Below are 16,876 nucleotides of genomic sequence, written 5' to 3' on the forward strand. Positions count from 1 at the left end.
CCCAAGGACGTCTGATGAAGTAATAACCATTTTAACCTCCTAAAAGCATTTCAAAGGAATGAAAGAGAAAAGATGTGTCAATGGGAAATGGCTGAAGTAATGTCCCTGTAGCTTTTAGAAGGGTAATGTTTGACAGATGCCTGTCCCCCCCCAAAAAGAAGCAATGTTTGTATCATTTTTTGAATAACCTGTGTCATCCAGGGAGATTTGAATGAATCTGGTCTCTTGTATTCAAAACACATTAATTCATCCTTACCATGCAGTGTGTTTAAGCAACTTACTGCTACAGTTTGTTTCTTTGTGAGTACCTTTAATGCATTACAAAGCAAAAAAAAAAGAATTTTAGCTTAGTATGTCAGAGGTTTCCAGGAAAAGCTTGAAAAATCAATAGTGTAAAAGCACTAGGAATTTGCTTTAAAAGGTGTACTACTTCTTTAGTGCCTGTCATGGTTTAAGAATGGTACTCCTCAATTTAGTGCTCCCAGTGAAATTTCAAACCACACAGAAGCTCGATCACTACCCACCTCCCTCTCCCCCTCTCTCTTGCCTTTACCTTTCTCCTCAAAAATTGGAAGCACAAAAGGTAACGGTCATGGGTTGAGATAAGAACAATTTACTTGAAACAGTGACAAGAAAAAACCCAGTACCAATATTAATGAAAGAGGGTATAAGAAAATAAACACTTGCTCCTGGAAATCCTGGAACCCCCCAAAAACAGACTACTCGACCACCACGCTTCCTCACTGCTCCCTCCAGCTCAGAACTGGTATTACCCAACCACTCCTGCCACCTTGGAACTGGTGCCACTCTTACTCACCAGCAGGAACCTCTTCTCCACAGGAGACACTCTCTTCCTACCCCTGGAAAAGACATGAGGTGCTGAAGAGTAACTCTGGGTCCTGGCCATGCCCCCTCCTGGCTACTGCAAAAATTAACCCTGTCCTGGACAGAAGAGTACAGTGGCCCGCAGTAGAGAAAAAAAATCAGTATGATTTGTTCATCTGAGAGGCCTACTCACTATTACATCACGCCACTTTGAGCATGATAGGAGACATCATGTGCTAACTCTGTTAAACCTAGGCATCAAAAATAACTACTGCTGGAATCTGAGTTTCCAAGAAGGCCTGGAATGGTCACAGGGACCATAGAAATTCAAGCTTTAGAAATCAACTGCGCAGGTCATTTCTGCTGAGTCTTCTGAGAATGCATTGATGCATAGCTTTTTAAAAGACACTGAGAACTGAGCTCTTTGAAACTGATTTTTGTGTGATCACTGTTTATTCTTTCTCAATTCAAGTCATTACTTGTTGACATACATGGAAACAAATACACAATAATAGAAACTGACTCAGACAGTGAAATAAATGACTAAGTAAAAATTTGGTATTCAGCATTTCTGTTTCAAGAATAAATAAATAAATAATCTCTTTTATGTCTAAAACTGTATGCAAATTCATGACCAATGAAACTTTTACATGTTAAAAGATAGCAGAATGCTATTTCTAATTCTTCTTATGTATGAATATAGCTTTTTTTTTCCAAGTAAATATTACATAATAACCTTTCATACATACACTACAGAACATGTCATAGCTGGACTAACATAATGGAGTGTTATGATCTTTTAAATTACTGAGTCATGTACTGAGGAAGAAGTACATCAAAGGCTAACACACTTTCTGATATGCAAGCATGCATTACTGTGTTACTTTTCTTTACTGTTCTAAATGGAAGATATAGAACATGGAAAGACAAAATCTGCACCAACAATCTTTACTGGTAACATACCTGTCTCTGGGCAGGGAGCAACTGACTACTACATCACTAGAATTTCTGGTTCAGGCTCAAAATAAATATAAAAGATAAAGAAATTCAATCATCAGGGAATTTTCCTAAATGGTTGAATGACAAAAGAAGTTATTGTAGCTTTCATGATTAAATGAGAAGAGGGATGTTACGAAAGGAGAAGAAACTAGAAGACATAGGTAAAGCTGTGAACTCTAACTTATGTGTCTTGATCTTTATTTTTATTACACACATAATAAGCTTCTGGATTCCTGACATCCAAACTATGCTAGTTATCATTCACTCCTATCGATTTATCTATGAGCCAATTACAGCATCACGTTCATTTTCTGTGTACACGGCCAGAGGTGCATAACCTTCTCTGTAATATCCAAAACCTCTGCCGGGTCCTCATCTTTTTTTTTCATTGAAACAGTAACAGTCTCAGTTCTTACTGATGAGTTCGTTTTCAGTATGGTTCTGAGGTAATTTGAGCCAAGTATGTGCAGGTTTGGGATCATGCATAATGGTATGTTCAGAGCCAAGTTGATTTGAAGTAATCAGTGACTGGATAAATGTTGGATAAAGGAAGAACAAACAGACCTTATGGAACTGAACATTTCTAGAAATTGTGATCTGCCACATACATAGTGCATTTTAAACATGTTCGTCTCTGCATTTCTAATTCCTGTATTTTCCTAGTGCTAATGTATGCTATGGCAGACTTGTATAATGAAAAGATTTAAAAAAAAGATAAAAATGCTGAAAAGTCTATAAGTTATTTAATCACAGCTCAGTTGTTCATCTGTAAGGCATCACTGTTGAGCAGGGTGATGAAGGAAGGATTCATGTGTTAAGAACATATTATTGGGAATCTGAAGATCTGGCTTCTCTTCTTATTTCTTCAGAAGATTTTATACCCAATCTTCAGCATGTCATTTTGGGGTTGAAACAAAGCCAAAGATAATGACAATCTTTATTTTTTGATGTTTGAAATTTTGTTGTAATGGAGATGGGTAATGGTGATGAAATTGTACCAAGGGTCTGTTTTACATTTGTTGTGATGTGCTTTCATAACCCCAAATGTCAGAAAGTGTATGTGATGTATTTGTTACTTCTGTTTTGTTTCTCATTTTATCATCAGCTAAAGGACATAATACATTTTAAGAAAGTCTTTGAAGGAATACAGTAAAAGTACATGAAGAAAAAATATCAATGCCAGTTCACAGCACATTTCTGATAACTGAACCGTTTTTCACACACAGAAGAATATTTATCATTCCAATATCTTAATTTTATGCAGGAAGTTTGGCCAGGGAAAAAAAAAACCACCTCTGATATTTTCATTCATTTTCAATTTTTGGTAGAAATACCATGGTGTGATATATTGCATAAATAGTTAATATCAAATAGATACTTGACATTTATTGTTGGCTTTTATCCTCTATCTTTCTATATGCACAGGAAATAATATGATGATCATTCATTGAGTAGCAAAAGTGGATAATGTCCATGATCTTTGAAACTTTTTCAGCTTAAGAAAATGTTGTATATGTTTCTCCAAAACTCTTTTCAATTCTCTAGAACAGGAAATGCAGAATCCTTTACTTCTATGTTACTCCTAAAATAATTGATGGATAGAAAAATTTACAAATAGAAACATTACCATCGACCCACTCATAAAGTCTTATACACAGTTGCATTTGCAAAACAAACAAAAGAAAACTGTATAAAAAAGGATGAATTTTTAACCTTTAAAATTTAAAAATAAATTTCAAAGCAAATAATGGAACATGTATTTCAATTAAGATGAAATACATTGGTTTAATATGTCATCAAAGTCAAATTTTCTCCTGAAAAAATACTTTAAAGCAAAAATGCATTCTATGGTTAAAAAATGGCTGAAGATGCTGTTCATGTACATTTGAGGTATGGCATTTTCAAAACATCTTTTTTGTAGTTAGCAAAATATCTGCTTTAGCAAGGACAATCAACAGTAGGCCGGGATTAAATGATCTAGAGTTCCATTTTATTATCTGTCTCCATTTCACTTTTAAATATATTTCTGAGAATCCAGTTTTCCATCCAGATAAATTAGACTGAGGTAATTACAATTTTCCTATGTTCTGTGAGAAATCAACAACTGAAAAATACACTTATAAATATATGAAATGAATATTGTGAAAGGTACACATGGATACTTTTGACTTGCTGCATAAAACTGTCTTGCACATGGGTTTTTCTTGCATATAACCGCAGTGTAAAAGATGACATTATGAGAAACCTTCTGACAAATTGATTAATAATCTTGAGCTGCTGAAGTTCAGCTGAGTGAGCAATTAAACATTCCAAACAGCAATGAACCTTCAGAGATAATTTATGATAATTTTATGCACAAGAGCTCAGTGGCTTTTTAATTTGATAGAATGTTAGTAGCATAGATTTCTAACAAGGGAGTTTCAGTGCTCCATACATCACTGAGATTACTTAAACATTTCAAATGTGCTTGATGAATGAAGTTTCCTGAGATGTGAGAAGATACAGAAAGTGTCAGAAGGTTGAGATTATTCATCATATCAATTATTGAAAGTGGATGCATTGACATCATACTCCCAGCTCATATTTTATGGCCATTATAAAGACAGAACAGAAATAACAGACTTGGTGAACTGCAGAACTGCCAGGATATCCAGCTTCTTCCCTCTTTAATTCCAGCATTTTGCTGTCAACACAAAATATTAGCATTTCCAGGTGTTTCTCCCAAAGTTGTTCATAATATAGAGCAGGAAAACAGGACCCTTTGAATACAATCAGCTAAGACCTGGAACATGGCACATGGTGTGATTCCTGGGGTTTTTCTGTGCAGGACCAGGAACATGCTTCAACGATCCTTCCCCACATCCTTCCAATTCAGGACATTCTATGACAAACATCCCACGCAGATCAAGAAAGAAAAAGGTGGTTAGATAACCTGAGCTTACAATTAGTTTGCCAGAAACACAAATACTGTGCCATTTTCTTCTAAGGAAGAGCAGGCTGTCCTTCATTCTTCCACATATTTTTTTTTGTCTTTTGTTGTTTTAAAAAAAGCTGCATTCAAACAGTCAAATATTTTTATTTCCTAGAATATTCCCCATTCATTCTTTTATTTCTTGTTCTGGCAAGTAAAATATAATGTTTTAATCTTGTGTTTCTGACATACTTATGACAGTTGGAAACACAGGAATGTGAACTAAAATAAATAATGTAAAGGGACTCTTTTTATTGTATGAACAAAGATAAACTCTCTTCTTTGAATAGAACATTGAACCACTCAGATACCACGTGTTTAAGAGAACAGACAGTTGGTGAGTAATTTGTTTTTATCACTAGAATAATGATTCTGACAATAAATCATCATTTCACATATCCAAACAGTTATCCTTTCATTCTTGCAAAGGAAAGAATGCTGGAAAATGAAAGCTAAAAGAGGCAGAAGAGTGTTTCTGGAAGGACAGCAGCCTGTTACTTAAACTCCTTCATATGAAAGGTCATTAGTATAAAGCACTATTAGTCAACACACCCCTCAAAGCTCAGGATCTATGTAGACAGTTTGGAGAGTGATAGGTGGGACAGTGAGAGGGTTTGGACAGACCTTGTGGTTTCAAATCCTACTTCAGACTAGAGCTATTAGTTTTAGGCTCGTGAAAAGAATCATCTGACCCTTTGTGTATCTTCAGCACTATTGTTTCAAGGGCTGACTCCACTACAGCTTGAAAATGCAGTATTAAATCCTATCAACATAATTGAAAATCTCCCACCCTTGATGAAGGCAGTCAACATTAGCAGAAGAATCACAGATATTGGCAAAGAAATGAAGTTCTATAGATGTGATGATAACTTTCTGAAACTCTCACTAGGCATTACTGAACAAATGCAACAAAGCTGGCAAGCAGATGCTATGTCCACCTAAAGACAAGTAGGACTGAATTTACGGCATTGAGGTTATCTTCCTTGGAAAGTTTCTTTCCAAAAATTCTGAGTCAAGAGTTATCTAAATAAATATAATCTAAATCTAAAGAGAATCTAAATCTAAAGAGAATATAAGTCTTTATCTAAGTAAAGAGAATCCTTTTCCCAAAATGATATCAAAATAAGCCCAAACACTAATCATGGAGGAAAAGTCTCTCAAGAGGAAAGTAAAGAACTCCAAACTGTGTTAAACAAAAATAAATTGCTACAAAAACACATAACTTTGAAAATTTGACCCAATGAAAAGATTAAGCTGGTTTTTTTTCACCTACAGTATAGATTGAAACAGTTCTCAAAACCAAAACGTTGCTATATCTGGAGTGATATTATAACCTCTAGTATACTGCTACAAAAAATGTAATATTAAAAAGAAAACAAAAATATTTAAACTATCATGATGTGAACGTACTCTTGGGACAAGGTATCTGGAAGCAAGTTGTTGAGAAATTTCCATTAATAGAGTCTTTTATCAAAAAGTTACTCACACAACTTTAATAAATTGCAAGAATATAGAATCACGGAATATTCTGAGTTGGAAGGCACCCACAAGGGTCATTAAAGTCCAACTCCCAGCCTGAAAAGGACAGTCTCAAGAATAACACCATGTGCCTGTGAGCATTGTACAAATGCTTATTGAACTCTGTCAGGCAGGTGCTGTGACCACTTCCCTGGGGAGCCTGTTAATATCTTTGACCCTTGTTAAGAATTGGGTATTGATCCAGGTAAATTTCCATGATCTCTGTCTCAATTTAATAGTACACACTGTTAATCATTCTGGTGGCTTGCACGATCTTGTAACCTCAGTTCTTCTGGACTACTAAAAAGGCAGTTGCCTGACTCCCTGGGATCTTCCTCAGGAAGTGGACAGTGGTAGGTACAAACACCACAAAAATTGACCTACATATCTTCTCTTCTAGGAATCTATAGCTCCCCTAACTTTATTCTGAAACAGTCTGCTATTATTATCTTTTTCTTACTCAAAAGGGTCAAATTTGGTAAGAAGACTGGGCACTGATGTAAAATACCCCCATGTACTAAGTTATACCTCTACCACAGGTGTCATTCATTATATGAATGACCCACGCTCATAAATCTCCACGACAATGCCTTCTGGAATGCCAAACAGCCATAACTGCAGTATCCAGAATCTGCAGAGGACTTGGACATCCCATTTTATTGCACTCAAATAATAGTACCTGGAAAAGAGAAATGGTTCAACTGACAGCCTCCTGACACAGGGACAGGAGACATTGTCCTAAGACAACATTTTCAGTCAAGTTCCACCAGTTGCTTAGTCTTGGTGAAATTTCCCTCAGTTACCCAGAAAGATCATTAAAACTGATCTCTCTTCCAAATGTTAGCAAAGAATGGGTATCTCTAAGACTTTCAAAGTGTCTAATTAAGGAAGGATATTGTTTCTTTCACCGTCCTTTTTTTTTCTTTTCTTTTTGAGCTAAACTTGTATGGAGAAAGAAGATTTAAAATCTTTTATCTTCAAACTTAATTAAAATATAGTTATTAAGAAAATGACAGGAAGAGTGAAATTCTCATCTGAAAATCTGTGCTGACACTAGGAGAATAAATAAAATTAGAAGAAATTAGGAGAAAAAATAAAATCTCTGGAGAAATGATAGACCTTCTTTCAGTGTGTCAATGCAGCCCTACTCATACAGACTCTTTCAATGTTTTCATAATGTGCCAATCAATGCTCAAAAGTAGAACTATTTGTTTTTATTCATCAAGAGAGATATGCAAAACAATTCCAAAATCCTATTTTAGTAATATAAGGTAATGAAAATGAAATATTAATAACATAGTAAACTCTACTATAGATATGAAAAACAGTGCATACATACCTAAAACTTGTACCTATAGTACTCTTTTAACAGTAATATTATTGCATGTAGCTTTTGGCAACTAAATTTGTTATTTTTCAGGCAAAGCTGGCAACAAATCAAAGGCATGGAAACATTGGGCAAACTCCAGCAGCCCTTTCTTAGGCAAGATGTCTATTTAAATGAAAAATTTAACCTACCTTTTAATAGGATAAAAATGAATTACAAATAGAGTATCTTAAGCTTACTGCAAAATAGATTGGTCTTCTTGCTTGCACTATTTGATGTTTTGATTTCCCATTCATTGTTGAGGTTGTAACGAGCATCAGTTATTACATGGTGGCTCAGTTCCAACATAAATCATTTAACCTCCTCCTCTTTATTGATTTATATTAGCATTTATAGATGGCACTCATTGTCTTTATAGTGCCTGAAATCTCACATTAATTAAGTTCAAATTAAAATAAACAATGAAATGCTGAAATATCCTGAAAGATTTCTTGCCTAATGCCTACATTCAGTTTAGACCTTATATCACTGTCATTCTAGAAATTCTAACTACACAAACCAAATTAAAACAAACAAACAAACAAACAAACACAGAAAAAAAGAAGAGCAGGGAAGGCATGCATTCAGTTTTGGAATTACTATTGAATGGGTTTATCAAATTACATCAGATGTCAATCTATTTGTGAAGTAGTATTATATATATATATATCTCAGTGGTGTATTTCTTATGGAAACGTTTTAATCATGACTGCAGAACATTACACTGTATTTTCCCATCTCCAAGGACTTCAATGTTCTTCTATGCACAGTAAGTTGCTCTTTTTTTTTCCCTCTGAGAAGACAAATTTACTTATAGTATATTCATGTAATTCTCAATCAATTCTATTGATTTAATCCCATAACTATATTTAAGGGTAAATGGTAAGCATTCTGAACAGTAGCATATGACTGCTACAAGAACTTTGTTCCAAGCCAAAATGACAATCTTCAATTTTTCATAAAAGCTACCAATATATAAATGTCATAAATAACATAAAAATACTAGAATATTACAGAAGTATTACAAGTATTATCATAAAGATGGTCCTCAGGAGCGTTTTTCTAACACATATAGAAAATTAAATATTTAATTCAAATTGGAAACTCTCACATCACTGAAGCCTTTTAATGAACAATTTCTATTAATTTAAACTGAAAACCTCTCTGGATGTATTTTGACAATTTTAAGAAATGTGGGAAGCAGCCATTCACTGTGCAGCTAAGCCTTAAAACACTTGCTAAAAAAATATATCTGACTCTCTGCCCATAAATCTAGCCCTTGTGCTAAATGTGGGCAGAAATTTCTGTCAAGAGACATGCTGAAGCCATCATTTGAAACAGTAGGTGGGAGAGAGTTCCCATTTAAGTCACAGTGTTGCTATGGCTTGTCCAGCTCTTTGCAACGTCACTCTTTTCATGGGTCTAATGTCTTTTGCTGTTCCTATAGCCTGACACTAAGTGTGAGTGGACACTTCTGTTATTGGGACATGCAGAAGCCTGGGAAAAATGATGCAATTGGAACTCCTACAGAAGCCCCCACTTTACTTCCTCAATCTTTTCACCCTTCCCATGGGTCTCATATGTCTCAGAGAACAAGGCAGATGCTCCTTAGCAGGGAAAAGAGAACTCGGAAGCCAAGTATGACAGCATGGCAGGCAGAAGCCGTGGCCTCACCAACAAAAGGTCTTAGTCCTGTCAGGAAGCCAGGAAGTCATCCCATGGGTCAGGGTCACAGTCCAGATCAACAAGGCACAATCACAGGCACTGGCGTGGCTGCAGAGTAGCTCAATGCAGACCTGCATTGAACCAAATGTGAGAGATTGAGACAAGTGTGAGAGCCTCTACTTAATGCAGCTGCCAGTCAGGGAGGTGGCAACCCCTCCTGCAGCTTCTTGGAGCTGTTCCTCAGTGAGCTGCGAGGTCAGTGGAGGCTTCTCAAACAGATCTCACCTGTCAGAGATATCCTCCCAAGAGGAAAGAGGATACTTCTCCTAAGTGATCCTAGGCCTTGAAGGAAAATTCTGCCACAGGATATACTGAAGCCTCAGGGGAAATTCTGAGTAGGAAAGATGTCTCATAGCAGCCTTTTCTAAGGTTACCAGCTTTCTTCCTCTCCCTAACCTAAATATAGTCATAACCCTAATCTGGTCTCAGAAGTTTTTGTAAACTATTCATTAAGTATTCCTGCTAGTCCTTGAAAAGTAACTATTCTTTACAAAAAACCCCAACTAAATAAAAGGCTAAAGCTTTCCTTACCTACTTTATCTTTTATTATTGTTTTAAATGAAACATAATCTATGTATATGGTTTGTGTGTCATGCGTGATCTTTATTTCCTGGTAGGTTATGGTGTACTTCCATCATTGTTCTTCCCTCAAGCTGATCTGAAGAGTATTCTTTATGAGATCTCAGTTTTTAAAATAACACAAATTTCCTGCTGTAATTCAGCAGTTTTTTGTAAAGACCATAATATTGATCTGAATATTTTAACTGCTTCTTCGCAATTATGAGGTAGTTAGGTTAAAATAGTTGTACAATTGTTTTCTAATTCGGATTTTGAAACCTCTGTTTAAATTTATTTTATGTTTACATACTTGTTTTTGTTATTATGCTTCTTTAATCTGTTATTCTAGTTATCTTACCATTGTAAATAATTTCCAACCAGTAAGTTATCCTGACTTTACTCCAGGAAAAGAGAACATATTAAATCTGATTGAAAGGAATGGAAGTTAAACCAAAACTCCAGCCCTTGGACCAATAAGAAATTCTCATGTTACTTTGCCACTTTTTTTGCAACACTGAAAAATCTTTCTCTTGGACATTTTCTTACTTCATGTGAATGAATTGAATTGTCTAATTGCTGTTGGTTTACTAAGTGACAAGGCATTGTTTCAGTGACAAATATTCTGGTAGAATAAAACTGTTAACATATTATACAAATACTTCTCTGAATTTTATTTTTAGCTTCAGCAAACATTAATGCCAGTGAAGCTAGATTGCCTCAGTATCTACAGAAATGAAAACAAAAGAACCGTGAAGATTTCTGAATCCAGCTCATTTTAAATCTAGCATGATGAGAGACAGCTTTTTGTACTACTGATCAACTCTAAATATTATGATTTTTTTTCTCAGTAAAAAATGACACATAGTTACAGATTTACAGCCTCAATAAACATAACTTCTATTCTGAAATCCTGGTTAAACTCTTTAAACACCTGGGTACTCGCTCAGACTGATAAATGAACAGATTTGAACTCAGGACTACCCTTCCGAGTAATGCTGTGCACATACCAGCATTTGCAAGACTGAACCTTGCATTTGTGGTTCTGGAACAGTTCAATATCTAATTTTAGCTTTTCCTAAAGGAAAACTTAGTGAATATTATTAATTTTCAATCAAAAGATGAAGAATATTGCTTTGTTTTCTGTTTGAACAAATTTATGTATTTTATCATACATCTATTCTGGAATTCTGTAAAGCCTTTGACAGTCACCCACAGCATCTTTCTCACTGAACTGGGGAGACATGGATTCACTGGGTGGACTGTTAGATGGATAAGGAATTGGTTGGATGGTCACATCCAAAGGGTAGTGATCAATGGCTCAATGCACCCATGTACATCAGTGGCAAGTGGTGTCCCTCAGGGGTCTGTTATGAACCAATGTTATTTAATTTCTTCATTAATGGCACAGACAAAACAATAAAGTGCAATCTCAGCATGTTTGCAGATGAAACCAAGCTGAGCAGTGTGGCTGACACATCTGAAAGATGGGCTCCATCCAGAGAGACCTGGACAAGCTCCAGGAGCAGCTCCATGGGAATCTCATGGGGTTTAACACAGCCAAGTGCTGGGGCTGCACCTGGGTCAGAGCAACTCCCGGTATCAGCCCAGGCTGGGGATGGACAGATGAGAGCAGCCCTGCCCAGAAGGACCTGGGGGTGCTGCTGGAGGAGAGGCTGGACATGACCCAGCCATGGGCACTCCCAGCCCAGAGAGCCAAGGGTGTCCTGGGCTGCATCCAAAGCAGCGTGGGCAGCAGGGCCAGGGAGGGGATTCTGCCCCTCTGCTCTGCTCTGTCAGACCCCACCTGCAGGGCTGCACCAGCTCTGGGGTGCCAGCACAGCAAGGACAGCGACCTGCTGGAGACACTCCAGAGGAGCCCACCAAGATGATCAGAGGGATGGAGCAAGGAAAGGCTAGACAATCAGGTGTGTTCAGCCTGCAGAAGAGAAGGCTTTGGGGTGACCTAATAGCAGCCTTCCAGTACCTGAAGGGAACTTTTTAAAAGGACATATAGTGATAGGACAAGGGGAAATGGCTTCAAACTGAAAGACAGTATGCTTAGATTAGATGTTAGGAAGAAATTCTCTACTGTGAGTGTGATGAGGAACTGGAACTGATTGCCCAGAGAAGTGGATGCCCCATCCCTGTAAGTGTTTCTGGCCAGACTGGAAGGAGTTCTGAGAAACCTGGATTAGTAAAAGGTATCCCTGTCCACAGCAGGAGAGTTGGTGCTCCCTTTAAATCCAGGCTATTCTAGGCTTCATATAATTAATACATATAATTAATTAAAAATGTATTTTTCATAGAATTCAAAAAGAAATACAGAAAAATATATAATATACAGACTATAAAAGTTCTGTTAATCACTACGATTATTAAGCAGAGTATGAAAGAAAGCCTCAAAGCATTATTTTGAAAGTCCAGGTGAATACATGAAAGCAACCATATTGTTTTGTATGTTATATTCCTGATGTGAGGGAGAAGAAAAAAACATGGCTATCAGTGACAAAACTTCCCTTAAACTCTCTTGTTTCAGGATCATGTCCTAAACAGCAAAATTTTAATTAAAAAGTGAGAGCTCTTTGCTTCATTTGGATGCCTGACAGAGCAGTCAAGAACAAAAAAAAAGGCAGCCAGAAAAAAAAAAAAGAGAGAGATTTCTCTGTAAGTGAACAGGAGTGATTTCACAATGGAACTAACAGAGGATGAAGTAAGAAATTATATGATGGATTTACAGAAAGGAAAAAGAAAACATTAAAGAGACATTAAGGACATTTTCCTTCAGGCCCTGCTGTAGGAATCAGAGAAACGGACTGATGTCCAGAGTTTACAGAGTTAAAAAATATTTATTTGCTGCATACATATCCAGCCCTCACTTTCAAAGAAGACAGTGATACCAGCAGTATGCACACATAGAAAACCATATCTGTTTGTAATACACTAATATTTTTCATAGTGTTTCAACCACCTGCTTTCATTTGACATCTTGGTGTGAGGCACACAAGGTGGGAGTCAGACCCCCAAAAGTACCTGTTTGAACACATACATGCAGTGATTACCTTGGCAACAGATGCACGGGAAAGTTCTCGGAAGAGATTTTTTTCCTCACGTATTCTTTTTTTATTTCCTCAGTATTGGTTCGTATCTATATGTATGTTCAGGCTACAAACTTTATCTATCAAACTACAGCTGCAAAGTTTCAACTGTGACTTTTATTCTTTTCTGCTTTCCACCAGCTTATGATTCACCATTTGCTGATGAATGGAGAGGCTGCTAACTATCTAGCAGAGCACACTGCTCCTCCAGAAATACACCAACCTCTGCTGAAACTTTACAGATCATTTACGTGACCTTTTGAAGAAGGAAAAAAATTATTAGTAGTGAAGGCATGCCTATACACAACTCCCCATAGACAACTGCTTAAATCAGGAGCCCCAGACTTGAATTTTCCCAAACATTTTGATTTAACATGTATGTACACGCATGCTTAATTATTAATTAGAATCAATGTACTTTATATTTATTAAGTATTAGCAACCCTGTTTCACAGGCACAGAGATTCATCCCAAACTTGTTTAATACAAATCATGCTACTTACAATCTCCTCATTTTGGAACCAGTCTCATATGGAATAAATTTTGCATCTTATAAATTGTTGTCTTATTACAGCAAAAATTTATTATTCATCTGCAAAAATTATATAAGCAGTCTTTTTTAGTGGATTGTGTACCTTATAATGTATAAATATTACTATAATGAGAAATTATTAGATAGAAGAAATCTTGCTTCCTGAAAATCCAATTAAAATCTAGATATCTCCTTACCACAGGTATAGTAATGGGTCTAGGAGCAAATCAGAAGGCCATTGCATTTTTTTGGTGATCCTACCATTGTTCTCAGTCAATGAAGAATCACTTTACACAATACCTATTTCTTCTGTTTCCTCCCCCTAGCAGAAATAATGCCTTGAGACATTAGTGGATGTTTCAGTTTTGGAAGAGTCTTGCATTCATATTTCAGAACCACAGTCAGCAGCCTTTTAGTGTGCCTTCACCTCCTGGTTGCTGGTTCTGGCAGCTGATGGTGCTAGTATACCTCATCCTACGTGGGACATTAAAACATATATCCCACGAGCTCAAAGACCACTGAGGGTGTAATGCAGGACCTGTGGTATTAGTGGAAACGTTCCTTCATTTTGGTTAGGTTTCACATTGGTTTTCTCCTCCTGCACTTTGCACTGATTCATTGCACTAATCAAGATACAATTTTCTCCTGTCAGTGTAAGCGAAAAATATAGAAAAAGGAATACTGTCTTCTTTATGAATGAGCATTATTTGTAACGAAAAATACCAGAAATGCAAAACTGTTTTCAAAGCACTTGAGCTTTCAAATAACAAGTATTTGAAAGGGCTGTTCTGCAACTATTCAATTTGTTTTGAATTCTTAGTTTTCTCCCTGTCTCCTTCTGTATCAATTTTTTTTTAAGTATTCTTCACTAAATTGTAAACCTGGCCTTGATAGTATTCGTGCTCTGGTTTTTTTGCCAGCACAATAACTGTGCTACTGTACAGTAAGGCTAAATGTGACAGATAGGTAATAATTTGTCAGTGTTTCAAGCAGAATTCAGGGACAATTGTGATTTGGGCTTCCAACTTTAAAATGTGATGTATAATTGACATTTTGATACTTCGAGGCCATGGTGTATTCTCACACTTCCATGAAAAAAAACCCAACTTGCTGACACAATCAGGAAACAGATGGTGACAAAGATCTTGCATTTAATATGCCAATCATTATGCTTTACTTGCATATTATCATCTCATTCATGAGGCCACTATATGAAGGAATTTTGCTATGCCTCTGCAAATCAATCAAGAAGTCTTTTAGTATTTTTTAAAATATAATTTAGGTCTTTCTTATCCTATGTTTCATTATATTTGGGGTGAAGTGTTTATGCAAATTTATTACACATGAAAAAATGCTTTGACAATACTGAGGCTAGAATAGATGTCAGCAATGAAACATTCACTATAGATAGCTTCAACAGAGAGACCAAGAAATGACTTGGCAACTGAAGTATCTGCATTTTCCATACTTTGCTGTGGTCCTTAATCCAAAGGCAGTGACACAGTAAGACAGTATGAAGGATGATGTCGAGTAGGAGGATGGATTTGGTAACGTGGCCTCATATCTACTAAGACCTGGACTTCAGTCAAAATTTCTGCTCAAGAAAACCACAGATGGCAGATTACCAATATATTTCAGTTAGAGCTAGCACTGGATTTAAAAGCAGAGTATTTGAGCCAAGCAAACCTCTTCTTCAGCTCTGAAAATAGGCACTTTCCTTGTGAGTGTCTGACACAGAATCCCACTGTACAGGAGTGAGTTCATCCACTCACAAACTGAGCAAGGACCCTTCTTGGACAGCCTGAGGTCCTCTGAAGATGTTTTAGCCCATTATTGCAAGTGGTGAGCACAGGCTGGTTCTCTCATCTTATTTCTATCCTGCAATGTCCAGAGCTAGTTTCTTCCTTTGTAAGTGTCAAACGTTCATGTTTAGATGGAATGGGGATAAAGTTGTCACCGTTTTTTTTTTCTGTCTCACTCCTACTGTCTATCTGTAGTTTCCCAGCTTCTAAAATGTATGTCTTTCCATTTAAAGAAGTAAAATATATTTCTGGTTCTTTGCAAAATGATCAATGCTGGCAAGACCATAATCAATGATCATAGCATGTATGAACATTGCAAAATGATCAACAGCATGTAGCTTGACTAATTACAGGTGCCTTGTTACTTGAGATAGAACATGCATCTGACCTGGTTATAGTTAGGTAGTTATTTCAAAACACTTATTTCTCCTGAAAGTGTTCCATCCCTGGAAATGTTCAGAAAGACGTGGATTTGGCACTTAGTAATATGGTTTAGTGGTGAACACAATGGTTCTGGGTTAATTATTGGACTCCATGATCTTATAGGTCTTTTCCAACCTCAATGATTTTAAGAATCTGTGAAGTGAATGGAAATATATCCTGACTTTTAGCTTGTATAAGATGGAGGGAGAAGAGGGAGAATGGTTTTGTGCTAATTTTTTTAAAATTAGAAAACAAGGTATTTCTGGAGGAGTAAAAGGAATTTTATGCTCTTGTTCACCACAATCCTAAACCATTCCAGGCACAGTACACTTCAATAGCTATTTCCATGAGACAAGTCTCACACAGGTGAGGGATGAAAAGTGAGCCTGTGTTTCTTTCAAATGTGTCACAACACAGAGTTTATGGTAACCTTTCAGGGCATATATAGTCTTTCCCCCTCTAATTTTCCTTTCCTAAACTTCAGCCATTTCAGACTACTTGTAATGTATTCTGTTGGAGCAGATCTTCACTGACTCATAACTGGGGGTTCTTTAATCCCTGTTTTGTTCTATTCCCCTCGTATGGCATTCTTCATTTAGCTTGTCTAAGCAGGCTTGTGGTTTTCAAAACAAGAAATCCTCAAAGTTGCAATTCTGTGTTCCTTTTAAATTGGTTAAGAAAAACCAACAAACCTGTTACCCCATCAAGCCCAACACAGCATTGTGTAACAGTTGAGCTGTTCTTAAACAAAGTGTCAGATTTATTATTTGTTTTATTACTTATCAAAGACAGTGGCTTACACACCTTGCATTATCTAGACGGCAGTCTCTTAGCATGTCAAAAGTCAAGGTTACATCAGCTCTTGACTTTATCCAGGCTCTATGATGTACAATGTCACTGTAGCAGAGCACTTCCTCTTTGTTCTGAGAGAACTTGATTCATAATGAGCCCATCTAGAGTGTACTCAGATTGTGATAAAGAGCTTTACACAGAGGCTCCTATTTTAGAGAAACAGGTGTTGGCTTTGATTAGAGAAAAATTACATCATTCAAGGGAAAGGAG

General features: G+C 36.6%; 1 long non-coding RNA gene across 21 annotated transcripts in view; it reads right to left on the minus strand.

Moving 5' to 3' along the window:
* The window catches only part of LOC106861509 (uncharacterized), a 228,744-nt gene that overhangs the window by 176,965 nt on the left and 34,903 nt on the right, over nucleotides 1-16,876 (minus strand). For 14 of the 21 annotated variants that reach the window (XR_015804530.1, XR_015804519.1, XR_015804523.1 and 11 more), the window contains one exon: nucleotides 818-4,705. The exons of 4 other annotated variants lie outside the window; for them this stretch is intronic. This is a non-coding gene — a long non-coding RNA (uncharacterized LOC106861509). Of the gene's footprint in view, nucleotides 1-817; nucleotides 4,706-9,353; nucleotides 9,476-16,876 lie in introns of all 21 variants that reach the window. 3 more of the 21 variants (XR_015804516.1, XR_015804527.1, XR_015804524.1) reach the window with 2 other exon arrangements.

This window comes from Sturnus vulgaris, chromosome 6 (genome assembly GCF_052056855.1).
Source record: "Sturnus vulgaris isolate bStuVul1 chromosome 6, bStuVul1.hap1, whole genome shotgun sequence".
In the NCBI taxonomy this organism is placed as follows: domain Eukaryota; kingdom Metazoa; phylum Chordata; class Aves; order Passeriformes; family Sturnidae; genus Sturnus; species Sturnus vulgaris.